Source organism: Moschus berezovskii, chromosome 17, assembly GCF_049115385.1.
Source record: "Moschus berezovskii isolate FMDL1 chromosome 17, NW_MosBer_1.0, whole genome shotgun sequence".
NCBI lineage: Eukaryota > Metazoa > Chordata > Mammalia > Artiodactyla > Moschidae > Moschus > Moschus berezovskii.
This window is the reverse complement of record NC_142476.1, coordinates 36828856-36842601: the sequence shown is the minus strand read 5'-3', so window position 1 is coordinate 36842601 and position 13746 is coordinate 36828856. Positions and strand designations below refer to the sequence as shown.

Sequence of the window (13746 nt, the reverse complement as noted above, 5' to 3'; positions counted from 1 at the left end):
AGGCTGTAACGCCTCTCTCACCCACTGAATCACAGCTGGGAGACTCAACATTATCACCGCATTATTGTGGCAGCCATGAACCCACTGCTCACAGCCCCCTTCTGCCTCATCCTTGGTCACCCTGACCTTTGGTTCTGAGTCATGTTCTGGCCAAAACACAATGACGAGTGTTTAGGGGTGGTTGCATAAGGCGGGGTTAGTGGAAAGGGATGGAATGAACTTTTTCTGCATTTTGTATTGTATGTTTTCCTTAACATGTAACCAATCAGAATCCTGTCAATATAATCAGCCAATTAATTGACAAAAAAAAAAAAAAAGACAAATGTTGCCTTAGTGTCCTCAAATAATGTTAGAGAGTTAAAAATGTTAATAATTTGGATTCTGTAGGGCAATTGGTCATTATTTGGGCCACCTGCCCTGCTTTCCTGTATTTAGAGAATTCCTCACTGTGTAAACCTTGGTGGTAAGCAAAGATGTCTCCCATAGCGGAAGTGGAAGATGTCAGATAATCTTTCTCTGCCTTCCTTGCAGCTAGGGTAAAGGCATATGACCTATGACCCAGGCTTTTCAGTCAGATATCTCTGCTGGACTTTTGACTGAAGCCTGAAGATACAAGCAACAGTCTCTCTTAATCTACTGGCAGGAAAGATTACTGCAATCTACTATTTCCAGTGTACAGGTAGCCAAATGGCAGACTGTGTGGTCTAGCCTGATGTCCCTGGCACTGGCTGGGGTTGGGGGGTTGCGGTGGGTACCCTCTTCTCACAGCTTGCATAGCTCTTACCCAGTCTTAGCATGGAAAGCTCTGAATCTCTGGAAATCATTCAACCCCAGGAAAACCAGGATGGTTGGTTATTCTAGCCAACTCCTTCATCAGATCAGTTCTGTGGGTGGTTTATTCCTACTGCTTGACTTCAAGCTTAGTTTTTCAAGCATTCCTAGCAATTCTGTGAGACACTCAATATCATTTTTAAAAATTATGGAAGTATAATCCAATATCCTTTTAATCCACTACTGATCTGCTTAAATCAATGAGACTTGGTTTCTAACTACTGCTACTGAGAACCTTGGCTAAAACAGACACTTTTGTGTATAGTTTGGAAACCTGCATTTCGTGACGACCTATGAATCACACTGCTTTGATATAGCTTATATGGGGTTCCCTGGGTGACTCAGGTGGTAAAGAATCTGCCTGTTATGCAGGATACCTGGGCCTGATCCCTGGGTTAGGAAGATCCCCTTGAGAAGGAAATGGCAACCCACTCCAGTATTCTTGCCTGGAAAGTCCCATGGAAAGAGGAGCCTAGTGGGCTACAGTCCATGGGGTCACAAAGAGTCTGACACGACTGAGCGACTAACAACACAGCATAGGGTTATTACAGATGCTGTTTGATGTTAACATTTTGAAAGGTGCTATAAAAGCATCTGTATGATGGTTCTTACTGTATTTTTGAAATCTTGAGATATTTCTGATGGTTGAAGACTATTGTGAACCATTTTTCCTTGGTGATGAGATAAACACTGACAGAAGTAAAGTTGCTGACAGAAAATATTTGAATTTCCCCACTCCATCTCATCCTATATCCCCAAATTTATGAAAGCGTAGTTCTCCAGATGAAGAAATTTTTAAGCCAGAAAATGATGACCTAAAAAAACTTAGCTGAATTAATCATTTCTGGAGCATGTATAAGAGTTCTTCATTGTTTTTCCTGATAGACTTTCCTCCTGAAAGTTAGACTCTTGAACACATGCAGTTCACATTCAGCTTCATCTTCTGGACATCCTCACACTCCTGCATTCTGATTTTTTCATTCTTTGGAGAGAAAACCTTGAGTGGAAATACTCCTGTTCATAAAGTAGTCATTAAAATGTTATTACAGTGCTTACTTTGGCAGTATTTACACTAAAATTGGAATGATACAGAGAAGATTAGAATGGCCCCTGTGTGAGGAAGCAAATTTGTGAAGCATTCCACATTTTTTAGACTTATCACAGTGACCATTTCAATGAATATGATTACTATGATGTACACCTGAAACAAATATGATATTGTATATCGATTATGCTTCAATTATTAAAATATTGTTACATAAATAGTACATCTTTATTAAAGAAAAATAGAAAATATCAGAAGACAGAATAGGTATCCATAATTCTGTCACTGCTAAAATTTTGGGCTTCTTGAGGGGTAAGCATCATGTCTATAGTTAAAAATTTTTTTAAATTTGAGGTCAAATTATACATACTATTTCAGAACCTACTTTATTATTAGTATTATGAATTTCTTCCCAGGTGGATGTGAGAGTTGGACTGTGAAGAAAGCTGATCGCCGAAGAATTGATGCTTTTGAACTGTGGTGCTGGAGAAGACTCTTGAGAGTCCCTTGGACTGCAAGGAGATCCAACCAGTCCATTCTAGAGGAGATCAATCCTGGGTGTCCATTGGAAGGACTGATGCTAAAACTGAAACTCCAATACTTTGGCCACCTCATGTGACGAATTGACTCACTGGAAAAGACTCTGATGCTGGTAGGGATTGGGGGCGGGAGGAGACGGGGACGACAGAGAATGAGATGGATGGATGGCATCACCAACTCGATGGACATGCGTTTGAGTGAACTCCGGGAGTTGGTGATGGACAGGGAGGCCTGGTGTGCTGTGATTCATGGGGTCGCAAAGAGTCGGACATGACTGAGCGACTGAACTGAACTGAACTGAACTGATATGCATATAGGTATAATTTTAAATGACTGCAGTCTTAATGGATAGAAATATCATCACATTCATTAACTAACTCTTAGACATTTTCAGCTTTGTAAACAATACTATTAAACTTTTATATCTAGCCTTAAACATTCATGCTAAGTTGCTTCAGTCGTGTCTGACTTGCAAGCTTTTGGACTGTATCCCTTCTGTTTATTTCCCCAAAATAAATATTAGAAATAGAATTCTACATCAGATGCTCAGCTCATTTTTGAGATTTTTCTTATATTTTACTTCCCAGAAAAGTCATACCTTTTATGTTCCCTCTAGCCACATGTAAGATTATACAGTTCTACCCTCAACAACTCTGAGCATTATTGTTTTTTTAAAATTTTTATTAATTTGATAAAGACATTATCTCATTGTTATTGAATACTAATGAGGCTAAATATTTTAATGTAATTTTTTGGCCTTGTTTTCCTTCTTTTTAAAATTATCTGCTCCTAAAAACATGATCTGAAAGGATACATGCACCCCAGTGTTCACTGTGGCACTGTCTACAATAGCTAAGACATGGAAGCAACTTAAATGTTCATCAACAGAGGAATGAATAAAGAAAATGTGGTACATATATACAATGGAATATTGCTCAGTCATTAAAAAGAATGAAATAATGCCATTTGCAGAAACATGGATGGACCTAGAATTTGTCATGCTGAGTGAAGTAAGTCAGACAGAGAAGAAGAAATATTGTATGACATCATTTACCTGTGGAATCTAAAAAGAAATTATACAAATAAACTTACACAGACTCACGGACTTAGAGAACGGACTTAAGATTGCTGGGGGGATGGTTGTCGGGAAGGATAGCTAAGGAGTTTGGTATGAATGTGTACACACTGCTATATTTAAAATAGGTAACCAGGAAGAACCTACTGTATAGCACAGAGAACTCTACTTAATATTATGTGACAGCCTGGATGGCAGGGGAATTTGGGGGAAATAGATACATGTAAATGTATGGTTGAGGCCCTTTGCTGTTCTCCTGAAACTATCACAACATTGCTAATTGGTTATACTCCAATAAAAAATAAAAACTTAAAAAAAGTTTTTGCTCCTGTCAAGGTACCTGTTTTCTTCAACATAAATGTATGAGATTAACCACTTCATTATGTCATGAAACGCAAAGAAGTAAACTCAGATTCTGAAAATTTATCACCCCCTCCAAGAAATGTCATCATTTGCTTTGTCACCATCATCTACCTATTTGATTTTCACAAATTATTTCCTCCCTGAATTAGGTTTCTGGTTGATTTTCACCCTTTTATTCCATTTTCAAGAAGTCCTTAGATTTTTAAAATTTATTTTCTCTTGTCCCATGAAGTACCATAATAATATTACACTATTTTAAATACAGGTGTTTAGGACTTTATGCCTTGCAGAGGAAGAAGTCAAGTAGGTAGTAAAAAAATGTAATTAATCAATTTTCTCTTTTTATTTTTATTGAAGTTTTGTTGATTTACATTGTCATTAATTCCTGTTATACAACAAAGTGATTTGGTTGTGTATATATATATATATATATATACAACTCATTCTTTTTAAAATATCTTTTTCCATTATGGTTTATCATAGGATTATATTTAAATTGGAGGATAATTGCTTTACGATGTTGTACTAGCTTCTGCTGCACAACAATGTGAATCAGCTATAAGTATACATATATCCCCTCCCTCAAGCCTCCCTCCCACCCATCCCTCCATTTTCTCTTTAGGTTAAAAATATTTTTTCCCTTTCAAAAAGAAAGAACATCTTTTGTATCCTGTCTTCTGAGGGACGTATAAACTATTAAGTAAAATATTTACAATGCTGGCCTTTGTCACAAGGTGGGAGTTAAGAGAGGTGTAACCAGTATCTTTGCAGCAGGATTTGCTGTCTGTTTTCCAACTACTTCACTGTTGTTTTGCTGACCCTCCTGTCCACTGTTGCCTCAAAATCTATCATCACCCACTTCTAAAGCCTACCTGGTGGGCATTGCTGGAAGCTGTTGATATCTGTCACATCAGAGAGAGGAGAGTGGGCGAGAAGCTCTGCAGGGGATCTTGGTTGGCTTCTATATTTTAGTGCTATTTTTAACTCTCTGCAGTCAGTGCTGATGGCTTTAGACATTTGCTTCATCCCAGTGCAGTCACTCACCGTTTCTTTGGCTTAGTCCTCTCACACCTTAGCGCCTTCTCCCAAACTACACCCTGTGCTTACAGTGACCATATGCTGTCTTCCACTGGAGAGTCCCAATTTCAGATATTCTGTCATATTGCCAAATCAGATGTCCGACCATATGCTTCATTTTCTCTGGGGAAATATATTCACCTATCTATGCATCAGTTCCCTAAAAACTCTGCCCATCAAGATTTCTTTTTTCTCTTTCCTATTTATTTTTTAAGTTATGGAAGTGTGATAACACATTGACAGAAGATTAGGAAAATACAGAACAAAGTTACATATACTTGGTTTTGCTAGACAGTTTATGGAAAATGTTATTAATCCAAAATGCAACTCAGATGTCTTCTCCTATGAGGAGCATTCCTTCAGAGCCCTCCTTCCTTAGATGTCACTCATATGTGCCCCCAGAGCTCTCTTCCTTAGATGTCACTCATATGTGCCCCCAGAGCTCTCTATTCACCCTCTTCAGGGCACAACCCAAACCTCAGATTTCCCTTGCCCACTCATTGGAATCACCTTCCTTGGTATACTTAGGAAAATGAAGGGTAAGAGGAGTTGCACCACATCCATTATGGATTCACCCACCTGCACTCTGTTGCTCAGAAAAGCATTCTCTGTCCAGTCAGAAAACACTCTTCATTTTTCTGCTGCTAATGGTTTGTTTGAATTGTAGATTATAGTTCACAACCTCCTTTCCTCTCTGATAGTCTATGGATCTGAGTATCTCCCAACAACACGTTTCCCCACCTTGTATATTTCAGTCTAGAATCAGTTCAATCGCTCAGTCGTATTCGACTCTTTGCGACCCCATGGACTGCAGCACACCAGGCTTCCCTGTCCATCACCAACTCCCGGAGCTTGCTCAAACTCATGCCCATCAAGTTTGTGGTGCCATCCAACCATCTTATCCTCTGTTGTCCCCTTCTCTTCCTACGTTCAATCTTTCCCAGCATCAGGGTCTTTTCCAATGAGTCAGTTCTTTGCATCAAGTGGCCAAAGTTTCAGCTTCAGCATCAGTCCTTCCAATGAATATTCAGTACTGATTTCCTTTAGGATTGACTGGGTGTATCTCCTTGCAGTCCAAGGGACTCTCAAGAGTCTTTTCTAACACCACAATTCAAAACCATCAGTTCTTTGACATTCAGTTTTCTTTATAGTCCAATTCTCACATCCATACATGACTACTGGAAAAACCATAGCTTCGACTAGACGGACCTGTGTCAACAAAGTAATGTTTCTGCTTTTTAATATGCTGTCTAGGTTGTTCATAGATTTTTTTCCCAAGGAGCAAGCGTCTTTTAAAAATTTCATGGCTGCAATCACCATCTGCAGTGATTTTGGAGCCCCCCAAAATAAAGTCTGTCACTAGTTCCATTGTTTCCCCATCTGTTTGCCATGAAATGATGGGACCAGTTGCCATGATGGGACCAGTCTAGAATAATACCATGGAAAAGGCATGGGGATTCCAGGTGTACTTTCTATTTTAAGTCCAACTGCATAGTCTAGTATCTAGAAAGAGCTTTCTTATTCTAAGGATTTAGTAGACAATCATCAAATCAGGCACAGAAATACACATTGATCTGCCAAGGACAAATGTCAATTTCCAGAGTGGTACCAACAAGAAGGAAAAGAAACAGTTTCTTAATTTTCCTACATAACACAACTCTCACACACAATGAACTTAGAATTTACATTATAATGCAGAACAGTCTTAGCTCTTTTATTCATCTTTTTTCCTCTCCTGCTTTTTAAAAATATTGAACTACAGTTGATTTATAATGTGTTAGTTTCAGGTGTACAACAGTGTTTTATATACATATGTATATATATACTTTTTAATATTCTTTTCCATTATAGACTATTACAAAATTTGAATATAGTTCCCAGTGCTATACAGTATATTCCTGTTATTTATCGATTGTGTATATAGTACTGTCTATGTGTTAATCTAATACTCCTAATTTATCTCTCCATCCCTTTCCTTTTTGTGACCATAAGTTTGTTTTCTATGTCTGTAAATCTGTTTCTGTTTTGCAAATAAGTTCATTTGTATTAATTTTTAGATTCCACATATACATATTTGTTTTTCACTGTCTGACTTCTTATTTCATTTAATATGTTAATTTCTAGGTCCATCTATGTTGCTGCAAATGGCAATATGTCATCGTTCTTATGGCTGAATAGTATTCATATGTGTGCTTGAGTTCTTAGTTGCTTTAGTCGTGTCCGATTCTGTGCAACCCTATGAACTGTAGCCCTCCAGTCTCCTCAATCCATGGGGATTCTCCAGGCAAGAATATTGGAATATGTTGCCATGCTCTCCTCCAGGGGATCTTCCAGAACCAAGGATAGAACCCACATCTCTTTTGTCTCCTGCATTAGCAGGCATGCTCTTTACCACCAGTGCCACCTGGGAAGCACACAACAGTGTACATAAATTTTAAAATAATTATGCTGAAAGCAAGAAGCCAGACAAAAAAAGAGTGTATGATTTTATTTTTAAAAAAATTCTAGAAAATGCAAGCTAACATAATTTGTGAATTACAAACAAAATCCTATATTGTTGTTTCTCGTTGCTAAGTCAAGTCCACCTCTTTGGGACACCATGGACTGCAGCATGCCAGGCTTCCTTGTCCTTCACTATCTCCTGGAGTTTGCTCAGATTCATGTCCATTGAGTCGGTGATGCTATCCAACCAACTCATCCTCTGCCCGCCCTTCTCCTTTTATCTTCAATCTTTCCCAGTATCAGGTTTTTTCCCAAAAAGTCAACTCTTCACATCAGGTGGCCATAGTATTGGAGTTTCAGCTCCAGCATCCGTCCTTCCAGTGAATATTCAGGGTGGATTTCCTTTAGGATTGACTGGTTTGCTCTCTTTGCTGTCCAATGGACTCTCGAGAGTCTTTTTCAACACCACAATTCAAAAGCATCAGTTCTTTGGAGCCCAACCTTCTTTAGGGTCCAAATCTCACATCTGTATATGACTACTGGAAAAAACCATAGCTTTGACTATACGGACCTTTGTCAGCAAAGTGATGTCTCTGCTTTTTAATGTACCGTCTAGGTTTGTCATAGCTTTCCTTCCAAGTAGCAAGCATCTTTTAATTTCATGGCTGCTGTCACCATCCACAGCGATTTTGGAGCCCAACAAAATAAAATCTGTCACTGCTTCTACTTTTACCCATCTATTTGCCATGAAGTGATGGGACTGGATGCCATGATTTTAGTTTTTTGAATGCTGAGTTTTAAGCCAGTCTTTTTACTCTCCTCTTTTACCCCTCAAGAGGTTCTTTAGGTCCTCTTCAATTTCTGCCTCTGGAGTGGTATCCTTTGCATATCTGAGGTTGTTAATATTTCTCCTGAAAATATTGATTCCAGCTTGTGATTTATCCAGCCTGGCATTTTGCATGATGTCCTCCGCATATAAGTTAAATGAACAGGCTGACAATATACAGCCTTGATGTACTCCTTTCCCAATTTTGAACCAGTTGTTCTATTGTTGCTTCTTTTCCTGCATTAAAGTTTCTCAGGAGACAGGGAAGGTGGTCTGTTATTAACACCTTTTTAAGAATCTATTTCACTGTGATCCACACAATGAAAGGCTTTAGCAGCGTAGTGAATAAAGCAGAAGTAGATGTTTTTCTGGAATTCCCTTGCTTTCTCTATGATCCAACAAATGTTGGCAATTTGATTTCTGGTTCCTCTGCCTTTTCTAAGCCCAGCTTGTTCATCTGGAATTTATTGGTTCATGTACTGCTGAAGCCTAACTTGACAGATTTTTGAACATAACTTTTACTAGCATGTGAAATAAGCGCAATTGCCTGGTAGTTTGAATATTATTTGGCACTGCCCTTCTTTGGGATTGGAATGAAAACTGACCTTTACCAGTCCTGTGGCCACTGCTGAGTTTTCCAAATTTACTGACATATTGAGTCAGAAAGTAAATTAGAGGTTGCCTAGGACAGAAAGCAAATTAGAGGTTGCCTAGGTCAGAAGCAGGAGAAGGCAAAGGCAAGCCACTCCAGTACTCTTGCCTAGAAAATCCCATGGATGGAGGAGCCTAGTAGGCTGCAGTCACTAAGTCAGACACGACTGAGCGACTTCACTTTCACTTTTTACTTTCACGCATTGGAGAAGGAAATGGCAACCCACTCCAGTGTCCTTGCCTGGAGAATCCCAGGGATGGGGGAGCCTGGTGGGCTGCCGTCTATGGGATCACACAGAGTCGGACATGACTGAAGTGACTTAGCAGCAGCAGCAGCAGGTCAGAAGCAGACAGGAGGGATAAGAGGGAGGGATTAAAAAGAGGCATGAGAAAACTTGGGGTGATGGATGTTCATTATTTTGATCATGGTAATATTTTCACAGATAATTTCATAAATATATATGTCAAGCGGTATCAAAATGTACACTTAAATATGTACAATTCATTCTGTGTCATTTCAATCTCAAAAAAGCTATTAAATTTTGGAGGAAAAAGAGTGAAAGGAGACTGTCTCCATGCCCTAACAATGGCCTAAACGTCTTTCTTACCCCGTAATTGAAGAGCAAGGCATGGGGCTTTCAATTCAGGTGGCCAGGCTTGGACCAGGTACCTGGTCCAGGCTTCTGATGATGCCCTGAATCTCTTTAGAGGAATTGTTTTTTTGGGGCCAGCTGAGATTCTTCACTGTGACTTTAAGCAGTGCTGCCTCTTACTCCTCCTTATTAACCTTTCATTTGCTACTTTAAAGCAAAGATAAGAATGGATGAGTTGAGACTTCTGGTTCTCTGCAGATGAGAAAAAGATGATTAATTGATTACACTGAATAGAGTCTGTGTTCTTTAAGACTGAAAATTTTTTTTTTGCTTTTTATTAAAATTTATTATTAGTTGGAGGATAATTTCTTTACAGTGTTGTGTTGGTTTCTGCCATACTACAGCATGAGTCGGCCATGAGTATAAATATGTCCCTTCCCTCTTGAACCTCCTTCCCACCCCTCTCCCCATCCTACCCCTCTAGGATGTCAGAGAGCACCAGGTTGAGCTCCCTGTGTTATACAACAACTTCCCATCAGTTATCTATTTTATATATGGTAATGTGTATGTTTCAATGCTACTCTCTCAATTCGTCCCACCCTCTACTTCCCCCTCTGTATTCACAAGTCTGTTCTTTAAGTCTACATCCCTATACTGCCCTGAAAATAGGTTCATTAGTACCATTTTTCTAGATTCTATATATATATGTCTTAATACACAGTGTTTGTTTTTCCCTTTCTAAGTTACTTCACTCTGTACAACAGGCTCTAGTTTCATCTACCTCATTATTAACTGACTCAAATCCATTCCTTTTTATGACTGAGTAACATTCTATTGTATACATGTACCACAACTTCTTTATTCAATCATCTGTTGATGGACATCTAGATTGCTTCCATATTCTAGCTATTGTAAATAGTTCTTCAGTGAACATTGGTGTACATGTATCTTTTGGGATTATGGTTTTCTCAGGGTATACGCCCAGTAGTGGGATCATTGGGTCATATGGTAGTTTTATTCCTAGTTTTTAAATCTCCATACTGTTGTCCATAGTGGCTATATCAGTTTACATTTCCACCAACAGTGCAAGAGGGTTCCCTTTTCTCCAGTCTCTCCAGCTCTTATTGTTTTTAGATTTTTTCTTGATGGTATTCTGACTGGTGTCAGGTGATGCCTCATTGTAGTTTTAATTTGTGTTTCTCTAATAATGAGCAAGCAGAAGATATTAAGAAGAGGTAGCAAGAATACACAGAAGAACTGTACAAAAAGGATCTCCACGACCCAGATAATCACGAAGGTGTGATCACTCCCACTCACCTAGAGCCGGACATCCTGGAATGTGAAGTCAGGTGGGCCTTAGGAAGCATCAATATGAACAAAGAACAAAGCTAGTGGAAGTGATGGAATTCCAATTGAGCTATTTCAAACCTAAAAGATGATGCTGTGAAAGTGTTGCACTCAATATGTCAGAAAATTTGGAAAACTCAGCAGTGGCCACAGGCCTGGAAAAGGTCAGTTTTCATTCCAATCCCTAAGAAAGGCAATGCCAATGAATGCTTAAACTACTGCACAATTGCACTCATCTCACACACTAGTAAAGTCATGCTCAAAATTCTCCAAGCCAGGCATCAGCAAAATGTGAACCATGAACTTCCAGATGTTCAAGCTGGTTTTAGAAAAGGCAGAGTAACCAGAGATCAAATTGCCAACATCTGCTGGATCATGGAAAAAGCAAGAGAGTTCCAGAAAAACATCTATTTCTGCTTTATTGACTATGCCAAAGCCTTTGACTGTGTTCAGTTCAGTTCAGTTCAGTCACTCAGTCGTGTCCGCCTCTTTGCAACCCCATGAATCACAGCACGCCAGGCTTCCCTGTCCATCACCAATTCCCGGAGTTCACTCAAACTCATGTCCATCGAGTCGGTGATGCCATCCAGCCATCTCATTCTCTGTGGTCCCCTTCTCCTCCCACCCCTAATCCTTCCCAGCAAACTGTGGAAAATTCTTAAAGAGATGGGAATACCAGACCACCTGACCTGCCTCTTGAGAAACCTGTATGCAGGTCAGGAAGCAACAGCTAGAACTGGACGTGGAACAACAGACTGGTTCCAAATAGGAAAAGGAGTACGAGGCTGTATATTGTCACCCTGATTATTTAATTTATATGCAGAGTACATCATGAGAAACGCTGGGCTGGAAGAAGCACAAGCTGGAATCAAGATTGCTGGGAGAAATATCAATAACCTCAAATATGCAGATGACACCACCGTTATGGCAGAAAGTGAAGAGGAACTAAAAAGCCTCTTGATGAAAATGAATGAAGAGAGTGAAAAAGTTGGCTTAAAGCTCAACATTCAGAAAACCAAGATCATGGAATCCAGTCCCATCACTTCATGGCAAATATATGGGGAAACAGCGGAAACTGGCTGACTTTATTTTTCTGGGCTCCAAAATCACTGCAGATGGTGACTGCAGCCATGAAATTAAAAGATGCTCGCTCCTTGGCAGGAAAGTTATGACCAACCTAGACAGCATATTAAAAAGCAGAGACATTACTTTTCCAACAAAGGTCCATCTAGTCAAGGCTATGGTTTTTCCAGTGGTCATGTATGGATGTGAGAGTTGGACTATAAAGAAAGCTGAGCACTGAAGAATTGATGCTTTTGAACTGTGGTGTTAGAGAAGACTCTTGAGAGTCTCTTGGTCTGCAAGGAGATCCAACCAGTCCATCCTAAAGGGGATCAGTCCTGGGTGTTCTTTGGAGGGACTGATGTTGAAGCTGAAACTCCAATACTTTGACCACCTGATGCGAAGAGCTGACTCATTTGAGAAGACCCTGATGCCGGGAAATATTGAGGGCAGGAGGAGAAGGGGACAACAGAGGATAATATGGTTGGATGGCATCATTGACACAATGGACAGGGGTTTGGGTGGACTCCAGGAGTTTGTGATGGATAGGGAGACCTGGTGTACTGCGGTTTATGGGGTCCCAAAGAGTTGAACACAACTGAGCGACTGAACTGAACTGAATAATGAGCAATGCTGAGCATAAGATTGAATTTTTTATTTTAGTTTTTAAAATTTTAATTTAAATACCCAAATTTATTTTAATATTTTGGCCACACTGCCTGTCACGTAGGATCTTAGTTCCCCTACCAAGGGTTGAATCTTTACCCCTTGCATTGGAAATGCAGAGTCTTTTTATTTGTTTAATAAGCATTTAGTGAGCACCTACTAAATGCAAGATGTTGTGGACATATTTACTGAGTAAGTTCCTCACATCTTGAATGTGGGCCTCATGATTTTCTGGGAACAGTACAATGTAGTAGAAGTAATATTGAGTGCCAGTTTGTAGCCTTCACCTTAAAGAACCTTGCTTGCCTCTACTTTCAGTCTTACATAACCTTCATAGTCAATGGGCTAAGCCTGGGCTAGTCTGTGAGAGGATTAGGGACTAGTCTAGTCTAGTCTGCTAGAGGATGCGGGCTCAACTACCCCCATTCCCTAAACTGACAGCTTTTTTAAGTGCCTGAAGTAGGACCTCTGAGCTGCTGGGCTCTTGACTGCAGACACATGAATGAGTCAAACTGAACCAGAACAGTTAAACATGTAAGCCCAGCCCAGACTTCTGACCCATAAAACCATGAGTTCAAGAATTGTTTTAAGTCTTACACACACACAAACACACGGTTCCTATTCTGATTACTAGTGCTTGAGTGACTTAGTCAAGTTATTTAACCTGACTGTGCCTCCACTTCCTGATTTTGAAAATGACTGTAAAACATACCTGCCACATAGGATTATAGTTATAATTATTATTATTTTTTTGGAACTTTCTGGTATCTTTTTATTTTTTTATTTTTTTTACTTTACAATATTATATTGGTTGGTTTTGCCATACACTGACATGAATCTGTCCCGGGTGTACATGCGTGCCCCATCTTGAACCCCCCTCCCACCTCCCTCCCCCTCCCCTCCCTCTGGTTCATCCCAGTGCACCAGCCCCAAGCATCCTGTATCATGCGTAGAGCCTGGACTGGTGATTCGTTTCACATATGATAATATACATGTTTCAGTGCCATTCTCCTAAATCATCCCACCCTCGCCCTCTCCCACAGAGTCCCAAAGACTGTTCTATACACCTGTGTCTCTTTTGCTGTCTTGGACACAGGGTTAAGGTTACCATCTTTCTAAATTCCATATATATGCGTTAGTATACTGTATTGGTGTTTTTCTTTCTGGCTTACTTCACTCTGTATAATAGGCTCCAGTTTCATCCACCTCATTAGAACTGATTCAAATG

At 39.7% G+C, this 13746-nt stretch overlaps 1 pseudogene; it reads left to right on the top strand.

Moving 5' to 3' along the window:
• Positions 1–1883: 1883 nt before the first annotated feature.
• Positions 1884–1981, top strand: LOC129551841 (U6 spliceosomal RNA; annotated as a pseudogene).
• Positions 1982–13746: the final 11765 nt, after the last annotated feature.